We start from the raw sequence: 22,428 nt of genomic DNA, 5'->3' as shown, positions 1-22,428 counted from the left end.
GTGCTATATTTATATGCTCCTGCCACAAAGCAAACCAATGGTTGCAGCACCATTAAATTTCACCTTGTTTCACATTTTCCCAGCACCCATCCCCTACTCCACTTGTGTACAGCCGCTGCAATGTGTAAGATCTGATGGATATATTTCAGCAAATTATCAAAGTTATTTGCAAACACTTTTCTTCACTGTTACCCCAACCAAAAGATTGACCAGGCAGCTTAGACACCACCATCTCCACCTTCTCTGCTATGTCATAAAATGCTGACTAGGATTTACATCACCATTGTTTCATTGTCACTGGAGGATCCTGGATCATCAGGACTGAAAACAAAATGGCAATGGTTCAAGGAGGAAGGCTAACCCCCTTTGGGACAACTGAAGTGTGATGACTCAGGAAGCCCAACTGGAGAAAATTATCATTTATTATTGAACACCAAAATAGAGCCACTACTTGTGGCGTACATAGGCTATTCCCAGCCTGGGACAGATGGCTCTGCAGACCCATCCCTGTGTCTTTTTTTAAAATATATATATCCAGAATTGCTCTTACACACAACTGAACCGTTTTCCCACCATCAAATCATTGTGACTTTTTTTCTGTTTTTAATTGTCAATCACCACTAGTAAGTTGTCTGTATACCCAGTTAAAGATTTACAAGCAAAGCTCATTATGGGCAATGTAAACCATCAAAAGAGTAGGAGAGTAAGGGCTAAATCGAAATGGAGTTAGAGGGATAAATAAAGCCCTGAATCCCCTGTGGTACCCACCTCTCCCTATGCATCTGTTTTTGATATTTTCTAATCAACCTGTTCAGAGATGTTATTACATACCTCTGGAGCAGGTGGGACTTGAACCCAAGTCTTCTGGCTCAAAGCTAGGGATATTACCACTGCAGCACAAGACCCACTGTGACTACTTTATATTTTTTAAATAAACCTGTTCAGAGATGTTTCATACACCTTTGGAGCAGTTAGGATTTGAACCTAGGTCTTCTGGTCCAGAGGTAGGGGCATTATCATTGCACCACAGTGCCCCTTGTGTCTATTTTATAAAAGGGCTCAGTTGATGAGTTCTGACTGGGCAGATCATTACCTTCCCCATGGGCCTTGTAGGGGTTATCACATGAAACTTAGCTGTAAATGTGTTTCTGTCCATGTTCCTCACTTTTGAAGAACAGAATTAAAAGGATGTATATTGAGATTTTGAGTGAGGGCATGATCTGCCTTGACCAAGCCACATCCCATAGTAACAGCTGATATGCACTGCCCAGATTCAATGGAGAGAACATGTTGCACTAATGGTAACCCTATGATTCTGTCAGGACAGCTTGGAGTCCATTTAGATTATTCCTTATTTTAGACTTGCACTTTTAATTTGGAAAAGAAGAACCTTACTCTATACACCTATATGTGATTAATGACAACAAATTTGCAAAACATGCTGTAGAAATTAAGATCTCAGTAACAGTTTATAGAAGGGAAAGAACATGAATTCTGACACAATTTTTGGGGCATCCCAAGGCATTACACATTCAATGGATTAGTTGGAAGTGCAGTCGCTGTTGTCATGAAGGAAAATGTAGCAGCCATTCTGTGTAAAGCGCAATCCCACCAAAGAGAATTAGAGGAATAATTAGTTAATCTGTCTTTGATATTGTTGGTTGTTGGATGTTTATTGACCACTTTACCCGAGAGACCCCTCTGCTCTTATTTGATTCATGTCATGGGATATTTCACATCCAGCTGAACCATTGAATAAGGAATATAGGATCTTGGCTGAGACACACCAGCAAGTGTACAGATAAATCATCCAAATGGAGAGACAGTATTAATATCCGAGAGATGAGCGTAGACTGCAACACTAGCTGAATAGAACATTCGTAAATTCTGATTGTAAATCGGTTTGCAACAATGAGCATGAAGATTGCCAATCAGCTTCAACAAGTTCAATTTTTAAGAAGTGACAAAATGACACCTCTATCAATACTGTTTTTCAATTGTCAGCGCAGATCAAGTCAGTAGCATTCTTGTCTGTGAGTTTGGGAACCATTCACCATTCAGTTCACTTCAGATGATATTAGGAAATGACCTATGCATTGAATACACAGGACTATGGACCCTGACAACATCGCAGTGAGTAGCATTGAATACTTGGGCTTTTCCAGTACAACTACAACACTGGTACTAGCCATAGTCAACATGATCAAATGGCAAGGGAGACTTGATGGGTGAAAGGCCTAATTCTGCTCTTATATCTTAAGGTACTTACCTGACAATGTGGGAAGTTGCCCTGGTAGGTACACCACACAGAAGACAGGGTGGTGATTGGCTGGATTGTATTTGACCAGTCAGTCTGCTTTGAGTCAGAAGCAAAATGATGGAAGGTGTCACTGAAAGTGCTACCAAGCAGTAGTTAAGTGATCAATAACCTGCTCACTGATACTTTGTGATCCCCTGAGCCATGCAGTTCCATAGTGCAGTAAATTCTTGCTCCAAATATGGGTATAAATGCTGAATTCTGGAGGCGAGGTGAAAATGACTGATTTAACACCAAGGCAGCAGTCGACTGAGTGGTATCAAAGGACCTCAGAAAAATCTTAGAAGTTAATGGGAATCAGGGGGGACACTGTCCACTTGGTTGAGTCACATTTAACACTAAAGAAGGTGATTATGGCTGTTGGAAGCTAACTATTTCAACTCCAGATTGCAAGAATTCCTCAGGGAAGGGGTTTAAGCCCAACAATCCTCACCTCCTTTATTGGTGAGCTTTCCTCTATTGTATTGTCAAAAGTAGGAAAAATTGACTGATGATCACACAACATTTAATGACATTTGTTAACTCCTTAGATACCAAAGTCATTTTAAAGCCCAAGCAACTAGACCTAGAGTCATAGAATCAACAAGCATGGAAACAGACCCTTTGGTCCAACTAGACATCCCTATATGACTTTGTCCCATTTGCTGCATAGTATTTAGGCTTGGACTGATAAAGGGCAAGTAACATCTCTGCCACAGTAATGCCAGACAATGACTGTTTCCAAAATGACAGAATTTAACCATTTTCCTTCATATTCAACAACATTACCATTACTGAATTGCCCATCATCGCGAGCCTGGGGAGTTACCATTAATCAGAAACATAACTGACAAGCTACAAGTAAACAGTAGCTACAACAGCAAGTCAGAACTTGGGAGTTCTTTTGAGAGCACATCTTCTTCCTATTCATATCTATTTATCTACAAGACAAGTCGAGAACGTAATGGAATATTTTCCATTTACCTGGATGACTGCAGCTCTAACACTCGAAGCTCAATATACCCAAGATAAAGCAGCTTGTCTAACTGGCACTACATCCACCACCACAAACATTCGCTCCCTCCACCACTACTGCATAGTGTGAGCATTGTGTACCACATATAGAGTTCACTGAAGAAATTTACCAAGGCATCTTTGATAACACCTTTCAAATCCATAATCTCAACAGCTGGAAGGAGAAGCATAGCTGAAGACATTGGGGAACATTGCCACAGGAAAGTTGCTTCTCCAAGTCATTCGCGATCCTGGCTTGAAACCAATCTCTGTTCCTTTACTGTGCCTGGGACAAATTCCTGGAAAGTGCTCCTAATAGCAGTGTGGGTATACCTTCACAGATGGACTACAGCAGTTCAAAAAGGTGGCCCTCCACCTGCTTCTGAAAGGCAATTAGAAAAAGCTAACAAATGTTGGCCTAGCAAATGATGCTTCAATCTCATGAGCAAATAAAATATGTGTACAAGGGTACCCTAGAACTACAGCACATCATCAAGACTGACACTCCAAGGGAGTGCTGCGTTGTTTGAGGCACTGTCCTTCAGATGTCATTTTAAACAGTGAGTCCCATCTGATTTTCCAATGGTTTAAAATCTGTATTAATCGAAGAAGAACGGGAAATTCTCCTGATGTCCTTGACATAACTTATCCTTCAATCATGATCAATAAAAATGATTTTTTGCTTATTTCTGCTGTCACTGTAGTGTGATTTTGCTGTGCATTTGACTCTGGGATGTAATAAGACAATTTATGACTGAACATGTCTTTTTTCCTTATATTTCATAAGTGCATTTATAAAATAACCAATATCCATTTGTATAACCAAATCAAAGGTGAAATGAGGTGTTTTTGTTAATGGATGCGCAATCTTAAAGGCTTGTGGAGGCAGACTCAGTAGTCACTTTCAAAAGGAAATTGGATAAATACTTGAAAAAGAAAAGTTACAGGGTTATCATTAAGGAGCATGGGCTTCAGACTACCAGGATAATGCTTTGAAAGGGACATAATGGCATGAATGGTTTCCTTTTGCGCAATATCATTCAATGATTCCATTTGCCATAATATTAGCTGTTTCTGCCAAAGGCTCCCATCAATTAAACAAAATGAATGACTACACACTTGCTGAATTATTGAAGGGAGGTTGGAAAGGCCACGGCAAGGTCAGTATTTGCACAAAGACACATAGGCCACATCTTGCTCCTGCACTGCAATCTGCAAGCTTGCAAAGTGCTGTGGCTTTTAAAACAACTGGCTACTGAGTAAATAAGGGAGAGCAATGCAGTGAGGTAATACCCTGAAAGCTCACATTGTAAGTATTAAACAAAAACAGAAATTGCTGGATAAACTCAGCAGGCCTGGCAGCATCGGTGGAGAGAAGATAGAGTCACCATTTTGGGTCTAATGACGTTTCATCAGAACTAGCTCTCTGCTTTATCTCCACAGATGCTGCCAAACCTGCTGATTTTCTCTAGCAATTCCTTGTTTTGTTTCAGATTTCCAGCATCTGTAATTCTTGGTTTTATGTTATTTCAAATATTGAAGCCATGCAGCTGATGACCAACCGGGCTGTGCATGGATGTGTTCACTCCATAACAACAGCAGCAACAAGCATTTAGATTGGGAGGGGGTGCTGAAGCTTGTTTTTCTTCTGGCTGTTCAGGTCGCATCAAAATTTTTGGATGTTTTTTCACCATGAGGCCTAGACAAGTTACCCATCTTGCCAAACTCACCTCATTAAAACCCTATCCTGCCTCCATGGCATCTCTCATGGCCAGTTCTAGCCCCATCTTCTTGTTACTGGAATAATTCACCACTCAACAGATATCATCCTCCAAAAGATTGGTGCCTCCACTGTCCCTCAGCTTACCTCCAGTTGTCCCCCACATGCACCAACATTAGCTGCTGTGCCACCCACTGTTATCTCAGCCATTCTCTCCCTTTTCCTCCATTACAGGAAGAGAGAGCCCTTTACAGAGCAGAGCTAGGTTGTACGGTTGAGTGTATAGGCATTCAACTCCTGACCCCCAACAAGGGGACAATCCTTCTTACGAAGGAAGACTGTCCCATTCCTGTGGGAAGCAGACACATTCATGTCCCACCAAAAGAGTGAGTACCACTCTGTTTGTTGCTGCTATTCTCCCATTCACCATCCTGAGTCTCATTAATTACACATCACTTCCAACCAGTGGATGCAACGGCATCTGTTTCTTGCATCATGCAGGTACAGCCGGTCTCCCCATGATAACTGTGGAGAAACACCTGGCTTCCGCAGAAGTGACCTCCTTAACCTCTGAAGATAACAGTGCCAAGGCTTTATCAGCAAGGCTGCCTCTGGCACCCCACCAACCCAGGTATGGATACCTCAGTGTGAAGTTTAGGCAAGGGGGGGTGTGAGAGCACAACCTGGTGAGCACCTCACTGAAACAGCTCCATGCCTGGCTGAGGAAGAAGAAATTCCCCAGGCTGCTAGCACTCAGATGACTGCTGGAGACGAGCTGCCTACTGTGCTGCAGGCAGGAGAAGAGCCAATGATGCCAGCAATCAGGGACTTCATCCAGGGCACAGGATGGAGCAGCAGCAGCATACAAGTATCTGGAATGCAATAGGCCTCATTGCCCCAAAGCTGCAGTAATGCAGTGAATCATGGTGGGGTTGGAGGCTGGGGCAGCTGTCTGGCTGATTGCAGCTCCAAGCTGGCAGCTGCTACAGACAGCCACATGCAGCACCCTCAGAATCTGCTAGAGTGGTGCACCCACCTTCACTCCATCTCCCCAGCCATTGGACCCATGGACAGAAAGCATGACAACAGAACTGTAGAGAAACTTCAGCCCAGTCAGGTGCCCCTTCCTCACAAGAAGACAGGGCAATGCCAGGAGGACCCCATCAGGAGGCAGAGGATCAACACGCAGGACCCTTCATGCTGGACAGTGCAGACGAGGCCAGGCTGTTCATCTCCACGCTGCCAGCCATCCTCCAACCCTTGGAAGTTCAAGGAGGATCAACCTGCATCTGTAAGTACACTTGGCCTGCCCAGACTAAAGCTCCCCCCTGCGTTCGGCCCAGGAAGAGCTCACTGTGGGACCAGAAGGTACACAAAGGCACAGTGTCAAGAGAGAGAAAGAAGAAAATATATTCAGGGCTCTTTGATGGCATGGGCAACATTAGTTTGTACATGACTCTGAGCTTATGTTTGTGCATTAATTGTACATGTGATGGTTACTCTTTCTGTGTACGTCTAAAACACATAGTTACACCAATTCACAGCCACAGACAAGGCTTAATGGATGGAAGTCTGCACTGAGAGCGTACTATACAATTTGGAAGCAGGGAGAACAATGCGTATACTTGGCATTGCTTCATGATAATGCCTTTGGCCCTCTTTGTTCAGCACCCTTACTGTTCAGCTCCTTCTGTATGCAAAAGTGTCAATGAATTGTCCAGCAGTGGCTGTGCCAGTGAAATACAACACCCGGAGAGGGTTAATTCTGTAGGGTGGGCAGGGAGTAGGCAGCCTATGTCCCAAACAGTGCATTGCTCACAGGCCTATGTTTTTTCTCTTTTAAAAACTTTATGGTGAGTAGTTGCAGCAACCCTCTCCCTCAGAGGTCAAGTCACTTCCCTGTCCACGCCAAGTGTCCTCTCAGCTATTTTCTTCCCCATTGCGCACTTCTGATTTCCAGCACAATAGAAGGCAACAGTCAGTGCTCCTCTGCTAGTGGTTTCCAGCTTCAGCCTGAACATATCAGTCTGAATGACCCGCAGATATTCACAACCCCATTCATAGTCATCAATTCCATTAACACCACAGACTTCGCACTTCCCCAAGTCTTCATCCAACACATCTACATGGATGCCTACACCTACCCACCTTTCCCACCCAGCCCCTGGAGTATGAGGTGACCATGTCTGGTGTGTGATACACCACTTCCACCAACACTCCACCCCTCCCACCACAACCTCCTGGAATGCCAAGTGCTCCTGACTCTGGATGAGACCGCTGCTCCCCCTTCTCTGTTCCCAAGCCAAGGTTTACCATATCTGCCCCTTGGTGTCCTGCTGCCCCACCATCTTTATCATATTTATATCCTTCACCAAAGCTTAAAGCCCCTAGTCCCTGCTTCCAGATTGTATAGTAGGCTGTCAGTGCAAAGGCTGATTCCCACAGCAATGACCACCCTTGAAACATGGATATCTAGTTGATGCTAATGCAGTGTGTTTGTTATGTAAGCTGCTAGCACGTGGTGCAGATTGACATAGCACATTGCCATACAGCAAGATGTGCATGTACTTGACCGAGGACTGCTGAGCAGCAAAGCAAATTATAAGACTGCACTAATTGGCAATTCAAGGCAAGACAAGGCATGCATTCTGCAGGGCATGCTAGTAAGCACTCAGTGATCAAGCACTAAGAAAGCAACATGAACAATCCTGAGGTGCAGCCTAGTCCAATCCATGAGCTGCGTGCCTGCTCCATGCACAAAGTGACCCTGCTGCAGCTTGTCAATGCTAGTTGCCAGTGTGACCTGTAATACAATACAGTGTTTCGAGAGTGCACTGATAGTGCATCGGTGCCAGAATGGTTGTGAAAGATTTTCGGAAGCTGCAGGCCAGCGCCTATGGAGGAAATTGCTGCTCATGGATTGTGCCCTGGGCTATGGTTTAGTCGAAAACAACATGGAGGTCATTCAGAGCCATTGCGCAAAATCTACCAGATACACTCTCTGGTCGCCATAGCAAGTTTTCCTAACTTCCAGCTTGTTTGGTGAATTTGGTAAGATAGGAGGCTGAATATTAATGAGGTGAGTTGGACCATCAACGAATGTTTAACAAGCAATATTCTCCCTTAATTGGCAACTCTCTGCTGCCTAGTGAGAAACTCACCTCACTGCCCATGTAAAGCCCAAAAGCTGGAGCAAGATACTCTGACATTGAGATAAGCCCTGCTAGACTTCACGTCTGATTCTGTCACCCATCTCTCTAGAGCCTAAGTCGCTCAAACACTCTTACAAGATTCTGTCCCAGGTCTTTAACATTTCAAAATATGCCATGGGAAAATTATCAAACAATATTTTGCAATGAACTGCAAATAGCAGGTATTAAGGCAATTAATCAAAAGATTGGACAAAGAGCCAGAGAGGGAAGAGAATTCCAGAGCATTGGCCTAGGCAGTTGATGGAATGACTACCAACGATCAACTGATGAAAATTGGGGTGTGCAAGAGTCTGGAATTTGAGGTTCCAAGTTAGCATGCAAGACTTCTTTTTAGCTAGAAATTCAGCAAAGAATCGCTATTCTCTCTTAAATAATACAATGTCTCTTTCCTCACAGTTAATCCTGATGTGCTTTAATTTTCAGACATCTAGCTTCTTGCTAAATGGGAGATTTTGAAAATGGACTTGAAAGCATCTGGGAAGGATTCTGTTGTTTGAAAACACCATCTATAATGGATTATGGAGGCGAGATGATATTGTTTTGTTCTAAAGATTGCTTCTGGGAGATGGGCAACCCAGAATGATGGTGACACAACAGTTAAAGGAGAAGAAAGGTTTGGAGTCAGGCAGAGGCAGCTCCCTAACAGGAACCGTCATTCACTTTGGGATGGTTTAGAAACTCATTTTTCTTCTGAGCTTTGCAAATGAAGAATTGTAACGCAAAGATAGAGAAGAGTTTAAACCAACAAAGCGGAGAAAAAAAATCAAGCACATGTGCAAAGTCTTTTCAACTTTGCAGAGGAGGTTTTGGAAGTAGGGACAGGAGCAAATTTTAAAATTTGCATTCGGGGTAGCTCTCCAATATAATCGGTTCTACCATAACGCATGTTTCTTCAAAGCAAGTTGGCTTTAAAGTGATTGAAGAATTAGACCGTTATTTGTAGAAGACAAACTTTCTTTACATATATTGGCTATAACACAATTCCAACTCCATTAGTTTAAATGACATGTCTATTGCATGATTTTTTTAACATTGTGAGATCGCATGAGAACGGAACTATCATGTTATGTCAGAACCAACTGCACGTTACCACTTTCATATGTATTTGGCAGAGATTGGTTCTAGGTGCTATCTGCCGAGCAGCGTTGCGTAGCCACTTAAGGTTAATTATCACTATTTCGAGCCAAGATGCATATGGAGTGGGATTTTCCCGGCTTCAGACCACTTCCCTGGTGAGGGTGGAGATTAGCAGTAACTGGAAGGTGATTTCCTGGTGGCAAGCCAGAGGGTTTGCAATCCATCTGTTTGTTTGCCCACTATAGAACACTATGAACCTAGATGTCGCAGCCATGGCTTTGACCATTCCCATGAATGGTGTCACCTCCATGCTGATGGCTGAAAGTGTTCTCAGACTTCCTTATTGTTAAAACTTCAGCAGAATTCCAAGGATGCCTCCATCTTAGTCATTGTTCTGCCCTCCTGCCTGCCCCAGCTGCAATCTCTCCAGGCTGCAAGCTCTCGGTCTGGGCCTTCTGACTCAAGACACTGCTTACTATTCTGTACTGGATGGCAAACACAAGGCAGCCTGTAAGATTCCCCATGGTCAGTACACCTTTGACTGTTTTGGGTTGTTATCTGGAAATGGTATAGACCCCTGAAATTTTTCAAAAGACATAAGGCTTCCACTCATTTGATCCAAAAATCCTTTGCATTCAGCATCAGACAGGGACCAGGCAGTAGGAATATATATAAACATGGGTAGCTAGATTCTAAAGGATAGAAAATCTGCATTTATACGATGCCTTTCAAGACCAAAGGATGTTCCAAAGTGTTTTGCAACTGATTAGGCGTAGTTACTGTTGTAGTGTAGAAAACTTTCTCACAGCAATGAGGTAATCATGAGATAATCTTTGATATTGACAGAAGAGAAAATAGTGATTAGTATTCCAGGGACCATTTCTCCACTTGTCTTAGACAATCCCAAAATATCATTTATGTCCACCTGAGAGAACAGACATGGCCATGGTTTCATCTGAATGAGGGCCCCTCTGACAGTACCGAACTCCTTCTGTCCTGCAGTGAAGTGTCAGCCTGCATTGTCTGCTCAAGTCTTCGGACACATGAAACAAATGTCAGTTAGCTAAAGCCCACCGGGATAGAAGCTGACAGATATTTTCCTATTCAACCTGTTCAGAGATGTTATGACATTCCTCTGGAGCAGGTGGGACTTGAGGTCAAGGTTCCTGGTACACTACCACTGTGCCGCAAGAGCTCTATTAATGGAAGCTAATCTTTACACGCATTCAACAAAATCCAGATGTCACACTTGAGATGAATAATTGAGAAGACATTATAAACGCTGCTAGCCCAAACCCAACTGATTGGTTGATCTCCCGAACTCATTTGTCCAAAATCACTGTAATCTGAACACATGGTCAATGGAGCGGGTTAGGATAGGCAGATGTGGGTCGGGTGCAAGGGAACAATTGTAGTTATGGATTACAGCAGCATTTAAAGGGCTGCACTTTGACGAGGAAACTTGGCTTCTCCTTTTCACTATCACAAGCTCAGCAAAGATGGGGAACCATTTGCAGAAACTGGCGCACACTTAAAAAGATAAGAAAAGTAACCTTGATTTGTAATCCCATGACAATAGAAAATATATAGTTTCACGGACTTCCACAACACGAAATGTCTGTGTGGCTGACATTGGATTAAAACAAGAGTATGAAATCTTGAAATCTGGGATAGTTGTCCTCATAAAGCAGTGAAAGTTTGACAGAGACTTAATAGCACTGCAAAATTGTGGGCTGCAGTTTTATAGAGTAGTTGAGGAGAACGATTTCCACTGCCAGTAAGGTAGCTACACAGAGGATCTAGATTGAACAGAACTGGCAAAAGAAGCAGAAGAAGATGACGAGAGGTTCTTGAACAAAATGAGTTATGATCTGGAAGGATCAGGCAGATCCAGGCAGAATCTGAAAGGATGGTGGCAGCAAGTTCAATAGCAATGTTAAAAAGAAAGCTGTATACACTTGAAAAGGAAAAAGAAGTGGCAGAGCTGTGAAGAAAATGAGGGAGTAGAACCAATTGGATAGCATTCAAATGTATTAAGCTGAGTGGCCTCCTTTATTGTGATGTCGTTCTATGGAGTGAAAATACATGAGACAAAGCACAAAATGTATTTTCTATGGACTGTGGCATTCACCTCCCTTTAAAAATATTAGACGGTTTGGGCTGGATGCCACAGCAACTGCTCCCGCATTGGGAAGAGTATCAAGCAGAACCCTGGTCCACCTGCAGGTTTGGCTATTGCCCCTATTCCACCTGGGACAGAGAAGCATGGTTGGGATGGGTCACTGAGGGAGTGCCCCACCATTTGTGGTGCAATCTTTTAGACAAGCTGTTAAAGTGAGGCCCAATCTGTTAGCAGAGGTAGCCATAAAATACCACACAACACTATTTTGAAGGAAAGCAGGGAAATTCTGACTAAACCAGCATTACTGAAAAAGCAGATTATCCTCCAATTCATGTCATGTGCACAAATTTTCTTCCATCCTTCTTTGTTACTTCAGTGATACTGTCTTTTGTTTAAGGAGTATGAACTTCACTATGCTTCCTGAAAATAATGCCACAGCTCTTTACCAAAGAAAAAAACAACAAATATGTAAACACAAAAATCTAATTCTAAATGAAAACAACAGTTTGAATATCCAGTCAGCATTCAGTAGTCAGCAGTAAGTGGTCAGCATCAGAAGTAGGCAAGCAATGAGTCATGAAGGAGGATGAAAATAACAAGAAGCTTGCAGAACTGTGCTGGTCTCTCTGTTTGTGAAGATAACACGTGCAAAAGCAGCACTCGGCACTTCCATGTCACATATTTAATAGTGCATCCTGCAGCGAATTGTGGAGATATTTTCTTGCTGATAGTGAAAATTCATTGAGGACCTTAATAAACTAAGATCTGCACATCAGGAGACTCTGAAGTAAATGATTAGAATATGGTTCTACATTATTTCCTATGTTCTATTACAATTCTGGTAATTTAAAGGGAATTTGTTCACCCTGATGTAAATTTATTCCAGAATTTTATCATAGAATCCCTACAGTGTGGAAACAGGCCCTTCAGCCCAACAAGTCCACACTGACCCGAGGAGCATCCCACCCAGACCCACCCCCCTGTAACCCACACATCCCTGAATGCTATGGACAATTTACTTAACCTGCACATCTTTGGACTGTGGGGGGAAACTGGAGCACCCAGAAAAAACCCACGTAGACACAAGGGAGAATGTACAAATTCCACACAGACAGTCGCCCGAGGGTGGAATCGAACCCGGGTCCCTGGCGCTGTGACGCAGCAGCGCTAACCACTGAGCCATATGCAGGTTGTATGTCTACACTTCATATCTCTTTGCTCACCAATCAATACAAATCCATATTCATGTGATTGTGCACGTGCCTGCATTTGTATATAAATGGGAAGCAAAAATGTGGCTTATTTCTAGAGGAAAATAATTCAAAATTAGACAACACAGTGTGGAGCTGGAGGAACACAGCAGGCCAGGCAGCATCAGAGGAGCAGGAAAGTTGACATTTCGGGTCGGGACTCTTCTTCAGAAATGAAGTATCTTCAGAAATGATTTCTGAAGATGCCAGCTCTTTATTCCAAATTTAATTGGATTCAAATTTCAACATCTGCCATTGTGGGATTCAAACACATGTCCCTGGAACATTGACTTAAGATTTTGGATTGCTGATTCAGTGACATACCATTACATTATTGTCTCCCCTATCATTCTATTTAATTCTTCTTTTAACCCCCACAAGCATAATGGATAGTATTATCTGTGCTTCTACAAGGAGATATCAGGTGACAGCTTATGACAAGCTACAGCTTGGTCAATGAGGTAGATTTTAAGAACTATTTTCAATGAAGAGGGATGAGTAGGGAAGAAAGATTTAAGGAGGGAATTCCACAGCTAATCGATTAGACATCTGAAAGGACACCTGCCAATAGAGGGATGAGGAAAAAATAGGTTTCCCAAGGGGCCCAATTGCACTCCTCCTCTTGTACTATTGTGTTGGGAATCCTTTCGTAGTAGCCTGTAATATTGAATAGCTGTAGACTCAATTGTAACAGCTTGATAAAGATAGCAACACATTACATTTCTGTACTTTAAACGAAGTGTCACAAAGCTGAAAAGAGCAAGTTTGCTATTCATATGAAGCATGCTTCTGTTTTGAAAGATAGGATTCATTCAGCATCTTGGGTCTATCTCGTCAGTCAATTAGATTATGTGTGATCCATATCTAATTTCCATCTATTGGAATTGATTCTGTGATCTAACAAGTTTATTTAATAAAAACCTATCAATCTCAGATATCAGCTTCAAATGACACCATCCTATCCCCCAACCTCAACAGCTCTTTGGGTGAATGAGTTTCAAATTTACACTCGCTCGCGTATGACAAAATGCTTCCTGCTTTCATCCTTCAATGCCTGAGCTCTAATTATAAGGCCTTGTTGTTCTGGACTTCCTACACCAGAGACAATGTTATTTTTCTATCTGTCCTAAAAACACCTTTAATATTCTTAAACACCTCAAATAGATTGCTCTCAATCTTCTACGCTCGGGGGAATACAAGTCTCATCTCTTCTGTCATCCAGGCAGTTAGGTTAAGAGCTTGGCTTGAAACACCATAATGATGTTCGCAAAGTCATCTGAGGGAGCCACAGGGAATTTATTGGGTTTTATGTGTCAGGCATATGTAACCAATGCAAGGCTAATGCTCTTCCATCAGGCTTCAGTTGGCAGGGTCTTTACAAACTGTTTAACATTGACACTGAATTCTCCAAGGGTTACACATCCCTTTTTATATAAGCACCCATTTGTTGGCAGCAGTCTGAGCAACTCTGGAGGGCTGTCATCTGGACAACTATAATTGTGGCAAGTCAGAACCCTCTATGAAGCCTGTCAAAATCCCAATTACTTGCCTCCAAATTATAGCCTTGTTCTGAGTCTAGATTCCAAACACTGAACATTTTCTGAATTGGTTAATAGTGTTTGATGGAGTATTCTTCACAGTCAAAGCCAAAACCTACTTTAGAGATTCATCATGATGCCAATGGCCACCTTTATAATGCCATATGCTTCACTGTTTATATGGCTATTATAACAACCTGTTTTTGTAGCTATTGATTTATGTTTTTATACTTCTCAATTAGTGCACTGTTATTCTGCCCTACATCCCTCTCACAGATCAGGCATTAAAACAAAATCTGTTTAGCTTCAAAGTTGGATGTAAATGACCCATTGATCTTGTTCAGAAGATTGGCGAGTTCTTCATGGAGTCCCAGCCAATGTTAATCCTACAAGCCACATTACTAAAAAAGAAACGATTAACCAGTCATGGTCAGTGCTACATATATGCAAATTCTTTCTTCCTTCCTTAACATATAACTTTCTGAACTCTCATTCCAGTCAGCAGCAAGACTTGATTCATATTAAAATAACAATAGTCAACAAAGTTTAATGCAAGTTTTAAGACTCACCTAGCTGGAAAGGGCTAGATTGGTAGTCAACTGTGCAGTAACTGCATTGCTGTACACCTTGGCCATTAAACATAAATAGAACTTTTTGGAGTGCACTTAGTTAATGCATTTCTTAATTCATCCACAGCATAAATGGTATGCCATAAACATACAGTAGAAACTGCCCAGAGTGAAAAAGAGACACTGAACAATAACAAAATCTTGCATTTCTACAGGATCCTGTAGGAGAAGAGAGAGGTAGAGAAATGCAAAGGTTTAGGAAGGGTATTCCAATGGTTATGGCCTAAGCAGCTGAAGGACATGCCTACCAATGATGGAGCAATGAAATAGGGATGTGCAAGTGTCCAGGATTGGATCAAAGCAAATATGTTGGAGGAACATAGAACTTGTGAAGTTACAGGGATCAAGCAGGGGACAAGGCTAACGATGGATTGAAAAAAAACTGCAGTTTCTGAAGAAGGGTCCCGACCCGAAACATCAGCTTTCCTGCTCCTCTGATGCTGCCTGGCCTGCTGCATTCCCTCCAGCTCCAAACTGTGTTGTCTCAGACTCCAGCATCAGCAGTTCTTACTATCTCTGCAGTTCCTGTTCTGTGTTTTCCATGTTGCACAATTAGTGCTGACTCGGTTAAAAGATATGCTGTCTCACTCTCCTTTGCTCTAACTGTGTAATCCTGTCAAGGATTATGTTCTGAAGAACTTGCTACTTGGTGAATGACACTCCTGAATTTAATTCAGCCACTCTTTCGCTTCATAGACCCACACCAGATTGTCAATTGTTGTAAAAACCTAACTGGTTCATTAATCCCCTTTAGAGATTGAATTCTGCCATCCTCACCTGGTCTGGTCAACATGTGACTCCTGGGCCCTCTGGGCAATTTGGGATGCCCTAACCAGAAATGCCCACATCCCATGAACAAATAAAAATAAATCCACTTTCCAAGCCTTATGCTTGATTTTTTGCTTGATAATATCATGATTGTGGTAAACTATGGACAATCAATTTTCGTCTTCCATCGTCTGACTTTAATACCTGAGATCTTTCATAGACTAAAATATTTTAACGCGGGGAAAAATATTGACTTAAGATGGCCACCTTGGTCACCTGTCCAGGTTGAACCAAGTTCATGAAACCAATGTGAAATAAAGATAGACTGAAATTCGATTAATACTTCATCAAAAGGCATTGAAACTCACTCAAACATGAAAAAAAATCTTTGTCTCTTGTTTTTTTATTTACACGTTTAAGAAACTTAGGCATAGTGAGATGAAAATTGCCTGCACAGATTACTCAGCTTGAGAATAACAGTAACATCAGACATGTGAACGCACAAGTGAACTATATTTCACATGAAAATTTTCAGGCAAATGAGAAAATAATCACAGATTGATAACACTAAGTCTTGATAGACCCTCTTCCTCTCCCTGTTTTCTTCTCAGCATCTCAAAAACCAGCAGAGGTGATAGAAAAAATTGTGGAAACACCTGAGAATCACTGAGAACTCAAAAACTGTACAAATTCCGCAACTGTTGAGGATGCAAGACATCCATAAACAACTGTGGTCTCAGGCTTAACAATAACAACTTAAGGATTCTTTAAAAACTTTTAAAATTGCATATTCTTTATCTTCATTTGCAATAGCCAATGTCCGCTTTTAAAACATCATGTGTGTGTGTGAGACACCATGTTTAATTATTTTTCTCAGGGTTAATAAGTCATAAAATTTCACTTTCTTCCATTCAAGGATATAGCTACATGCTAAAAAAGAAATAAAAAATATTTTTTGTGACCAATTGAGGGAATTAAAAAGATGTGACCCAATTTACCCCTCCTCACCTGGTCATAACAATTATGCTCTTGTGAAATGCTTTGGGACGGTTTACTCCATTAAAGGTGCTATACTATATTGATGCAAGTAGTTGAGTTGAGAGCTCTAACATTTTCTTGTTCAGCTGTTCATTACTGTGATACACAGCAGTCCTGATGTTTAAGATAAAGCAATGCTCTGAAGTCATCAAGATGCCTACAAAGGTATTGACCACCTGTTAGGTTAGGGTCTTCAATCAGATAAAGAATGAGTTTATTACAGGAGTTATTTAGATTTCTGGATGGATGCATTTTCTGTTGAAATGAATAGGGATAATGCGAGTGCACAGTTAGAAGCTAAAGGAAATATTTTGCATTTTCTCTCCCAGTGCTGCTTGGCTGGTTTCAGCAACACTGGATTCAACAAGCAAAGACAAAAGTGCGTTTGCCAACTTGGCTTTGCTTTTGCCACAAAAGTGGCTGTGTTTTATCCGAACTGAACTGCTTCAAAACATTTAGATAAATTTGGTGTCATGCAAAGCCAGACTCCATATCACCATCTGTTCAGGAAAGGCTGAAATTAATTATATAAAAATACTGCTGATGCTAGATTTGAATTCAGCCCCTGTTACTGGTTGAGCTCTTCAGCTAAACGTGAATATTCTACAAATCAAACACAGTTTTGAATTTTCAAAACAATGGAGAAGATTTCTGGCTTAGCTGAAATGGTGCCAGAGCCCAATTCCAGTGGGCTACACTCCAAACCTGCACGCCTCCTTTTCTTTGGAGTTGGGGTGGTTGGTGTGGGAGCTGGGACAAGTTATTGTTTGCACAACTGTGGTTCACAGAGATCGTTACAAATTGAAATACACAGCTGCCTTCAAACAGACCCAATTGTTCTTAGTGGGTTTTATACTTTTAAAAGAAGGTTTAAAGCTGCCAGATTTATTTGTAGGAATAGGGTACTCTTTTGGAGAGTTAAAGTACTTTTTTGGTTTGGTCCAGGGATACCTTTCATGAGGTAATGAGACATTTGGGAGAGGTAAGGTGCCCTTTGGATGAGGTCAAGAAACATTTTGGAGAGGTGAAGTGGAATTACTTTTGGAATTACTGAAAGTAGATACAAATGAGGCCTTTAAATATTTGACAAAAAGTCAACATTGTATAAAAAAAAAGCATATTATTTCACTTTATTGACAATTGAGTTTTAGCATTATGGGATTTGTGCTGCATGACCAATTTCACAACCTACCACTAACACCAGTGATGTGCCTGTCAGTTCACACTTTGATTGACAGCACCAAGTGTTCATTAGGTCTTTGAAGTGAGACTATGAATATAAATACTTTTTTCTATAAAACAAGGGATTAACAAATGGAAGGAAATTAAATATACATGGATCCTAATGTGTGAATGTCAAACTCATGAATGCTCGTACTTACAATTGCGATTCTATTCAGGGGTGTAATTTTAAATACCTGACGTATGAAAATTTCCTGTACTTACAAGCAGCTGCTTTATAATGTCCTGGATAGTGTTCTGGCTTGTATACAAAATGGCTTGAAAACAGACTCAGGAACGGAACCCAATTGTAACATGGGAAATGTAGAAGATTTTTTAAAAAATAAATGAGATCTTATTAAGATAGTGAATTTATGAACTGATGTTTAGAACTTTACTTTAATTAATCTCAGTGTTGGTCCTAAAGTCTGTCCAGGGTAAATACCAAATGCTTTGGCACAGTAAGTATTAGGGTCATGGATGGGGAGGTATGTGATAACATGAGTTGGTATTAAGTTGGAAAAGGGCCTTTAAAAGGACATGGTAATTGGGTAGTGCAGCATAGGTTGGTATGATGGATATTAGGGGCAGCATTAGATGACATAGGTTGAGATGAATGGGGTATGGGGAATGTATCAGATGGTGAGGGGTGTGAGGAGTAAGGGCCAGATGGATGTTTCATTCTTATATTTTAAACAGCTGTGATGAAGTCCCAGATCGATAAGGCAAGCCTTTCCCTAAGTTTACCCTCTGCATTCAGCAGACCTCGTGCCTGCTTTGGAACTCTTTCCTGAAGAGGTGAGTCTAACTCCAATTAACAGCTCCCTCCCCAAGAACCAAAGTTAGACCAGACGGAGTACTTTCTCCCAAGCTGGGTTTGCAGAGCCGGGTACGTTACTGACTTGGGAGCTCAAAATCAGGTTCTAATATTTAGATTGCAGCAGCCTCCTCGCTGCTAAAGCACAGATTGCCAACTTGGCTAAACAGCAAGGGATAACGTGTACATTGGCCAAGTGAAACGCTGATATCACAAAACCCGCACACCAGACACAGTGCATACACAGCAGCCAGGTGCTAATGATATTAGCATAATGTAAAAGGCAACAGTTAATCTGCACAGACACTTCCAGCAACTTATCCTCTAAACAAAGGGCAGCCCAGGCAGAAAGGCACTGGGTCCTGCTACACAAAGAAACTTGACAGTAGCATGCTATCTAAATGATTGACTCTTGTTTCAAATTAGTAAATGTATCTCCCAGACTGGTCAGAACTACAGAAAGTTCCAGAAGACCACGCAAAAGGTCTAAAAACAGAGTTCACCTGCAGACCTCTCTTGGAACCGCCCTTGGAATCGTCTGAGGCCTTCTGATGAGACCAGTATGGCAAGAGGCAGAGACCAGCTGATCATCCAAAGAGAGACAGGGAGAAAGCAACTTCGCAGACCCAGAGACAGAGACACAGAGAGAGCAACTGTGCAAATTTACAAGAGACTCGGGAAGTATTGTAACTGTAAGCAGCCAAATAGGATTAGGGATGGTAGTTTAGTATTAAAAATTGTTGTAATTTTGTTTCTGATAAAGTGGAAATGTTTTGCTTTGGTACCAGCTTGTGTTCGTATTGATTTGACCGCTTCAGTATTGTGGGACATCTGGGCAAATTCATTCATGACATTCACTTTGGAGTTGTCTGCAAATTGTTTAAAGAGGAACCAGACAACAAGATTGATACTGAAGACAGATTAATCAAGGGGAACCTTTCTTGCTCCTAAAGATGCACAAATGTATCTAATTTTGGAAGTGAGAGAAAAGGTTTCAGTAGGAGCTTTTACATGGTTAGTTTCGGAATGGCATTGCTTGTGTTGAATCAGAAAATTTATTTATCAGGACTGGTATGGCAATATCACATTTGAAAAAATAAGTCAATTTCAGGATGTGGGCATCACTGGCAATGCTGATACTTATTGCTAACCCTATTTGCCTGAGATGTTGAGTGGTTAGTTGCCATCTTGAACCCCTGTAGGGCATGTTTGATACATTTGGATGTAACAACTTTGCAGTTGGCCACTTCAAAAGGCAGGTGGGTGTCAAAAGTATTACTGTGGGGACTGCAGTCACAAAAAAGCCTAGGGTAGGTAAAGATGGGAGGTTTCCCTTACTAAAATACATTAGTGAACCAGTTCGGTTTCTACAACCATCCCACAGTTTCACATTCACTTCTACTGACATCGACTTCATATCTTCAAATTTTTTTCAAACTGAATTGAAATTCTCAGCTGTCGCAAATTGTTTATCCCTGCATTAAAAAAGTGATTGCACTTCAGAAGGTACTGCATTGGTTGTGAAGCATCCTGGGTTGCTCTAAAGTTAAATCTGCTTTGTAAATGCAAGTGTTTTATTGCATCGAAGGATTTATTTTCTAACATCAAGTTGTCTTTAGGTGAAGATCACGAAAATGCCAAGATGCAGTATGTTCAAGCAATGGAAACATGATGAATGGAACTTGGTTTAATGCTTGGATGAGCACTGTATACTTAAGAACATACTTGCATCAGAAATGAAAGCGATGAATGAGAGTTGATTTGATATATTTAAACATTTCATTCTGAACTCAACCATGAGCTGCACCGTCTTGGGAAGGAAAGACATTTGACATATTTTTCAATAAAAGTCAAATGATTTAGTAAAGCTGCTACTTTCTGCTGTTACATTCCATATCTCTACTGAATTTTTAAATATAAGGAAGAATCTTAGTTGAGCTGGGAAATCTATTTGTTTCTTATTTGAACTAGAAGAAATGATGCCCTAAATTCTAGTGATATTCAAATTAGCTACTGTACTTTTTACATTACAACAGTGAGTACTCTCCTAAAATACCAAATTGTCTGAATTGGCCTCACATAGCTTAATTGCTCTGTAAGGTTCTGAGATTGAAAAGGTATCTTTTTTTTTGCCTCTTTCCTTCTCTCTTTCCCTCTTCCCCTCTGTCCTGAGCGTTGCTCAGACGAGAGCATTCTACCACATTCCTTACCTGGCCATGTGGATGCTAGCTTTAGGGATTCACTCACTGAACATTTCCAAAACTCTGATCTACTAATGTAGACACAGTATTTACATGTTGGTTCTATTCCTTTTCTAGACAAGGGTGGCTTTCAGGGTGTTAATAGCAGACCGTTCACAATGCTAATTCTGTCAAATGTTAAGGGGATGTGGTTAGACTCTCCTCCTGGGAATGGTCATTTATTGACACACCTGCAGCATGAATGTAGTTTGCCACTTATTAGCCCAAGCCTTAAGGTTGTCCAGGTTCTGCTGCATATGGATGGCTTCATTATCTCAGGAATTACAAATGAAACTGAAACTGTATGATCAGTGAACATTACCATCTCTGACTTTATGGACAGAAGGCAATTGATGAAGCTGCTGGAAATGGTTGAAACTTGGGCACTCTCCTGAGGATCTCCTGCAGTGATATCCTGGGGCTGAGATGATTGGCTTCTAACAACAACAGCCACCCTCCTTCAGAGGGAATCCTTTGAATATCATTGACTTCAATTTCACTTGGACTCCTTACGATCAGGAGAACATAAGGCATAGGAGCAGAAGTAGGCTTCAATGCCATATTCAATCAAAAGTTGTCTTGATGTCAAGGGTAGTCACTTTCATCCTACCTCGTGGATACAGCTCTTTTGTCGCCATTTGGACAAAGGCTGTAATAAGGTTTGGAACAGTCACCTTGGGAGAGCCTATTTTAAGTATCGGCAAGCGCGTTATTGGTCAGAAGGTGCTTCTTGATAGCACCGTTGATGATCAATTTTGGAATGTGACTCAGAATAAAATTATGAGATAGTAATTGGATGGAATGGATATATACTCCTTCATGTGGATCAAACATACTTGAGCAATTTTTCACTTTGTTGCATAGATTTCCATGTAGTAGCTGTACTGAAACAGCTTAACCAGAAGCAGGATCTGGAGCACATGTCTTTAATGCTACGGTCAGGATGTTGTTCAGGTCCGACTTTGATGTATTTGTATGGAGTGAATTAAGTTGGATGAAGACTGGTTTCTGTGATGATGGGCTCATTGGAAAATGGCTGACATTTCGTATGACCCTCATATTCTTCTGTGTGACGTGCCCCTTCATGTTACATTGTGTATTTCCTCTTTACCAATGTAACTCAGTTACTCTCAGCAGTATACATGTACCGTGACCTCCACAGCGCAGTTTGTCATTCTTGTATTCCAGGGGGAGACATCTGTATTCTAGTGTGACTCCAGTTTTCCTGTGTGTTCTGTTTTCACACGCTTCCACACATTTAAAACAAACATCAAGTTTAAAAGAAGTATTGACAGTCTTTAGCTCATTCTGTTTTTGCAGCTGTAATTCACCACTTAGAATTGCTAACTTGTGTCTTAGTACCATATCTTCTGTGGTTTTAATTGTTGAAAAATGAATTTATTACCAATAAATTAAATAAATTTTAAGGAATAAATTAACAAGGATGAGCCTTTCACCATTAGGACTTCCATTTAAATCTTATTAG

Source organism: Rhincodon typus, chromosome 27, assembly GCF_021869965.1.
Source record: "Rhincodon typus isolate 14 chromosome 27, sRhiTyp1.1, whole genome shotgun sequence".
NCBI classification, from domain to species: Eukaryota; Metazoa; Chordata; class Chondrichthyes; order Orectolobiformes; family Rhincodontidae; genus Rhincodon; species Rhincodon typus.
This window is presented reverse-complemented; position numbering follows the sequence as displayed.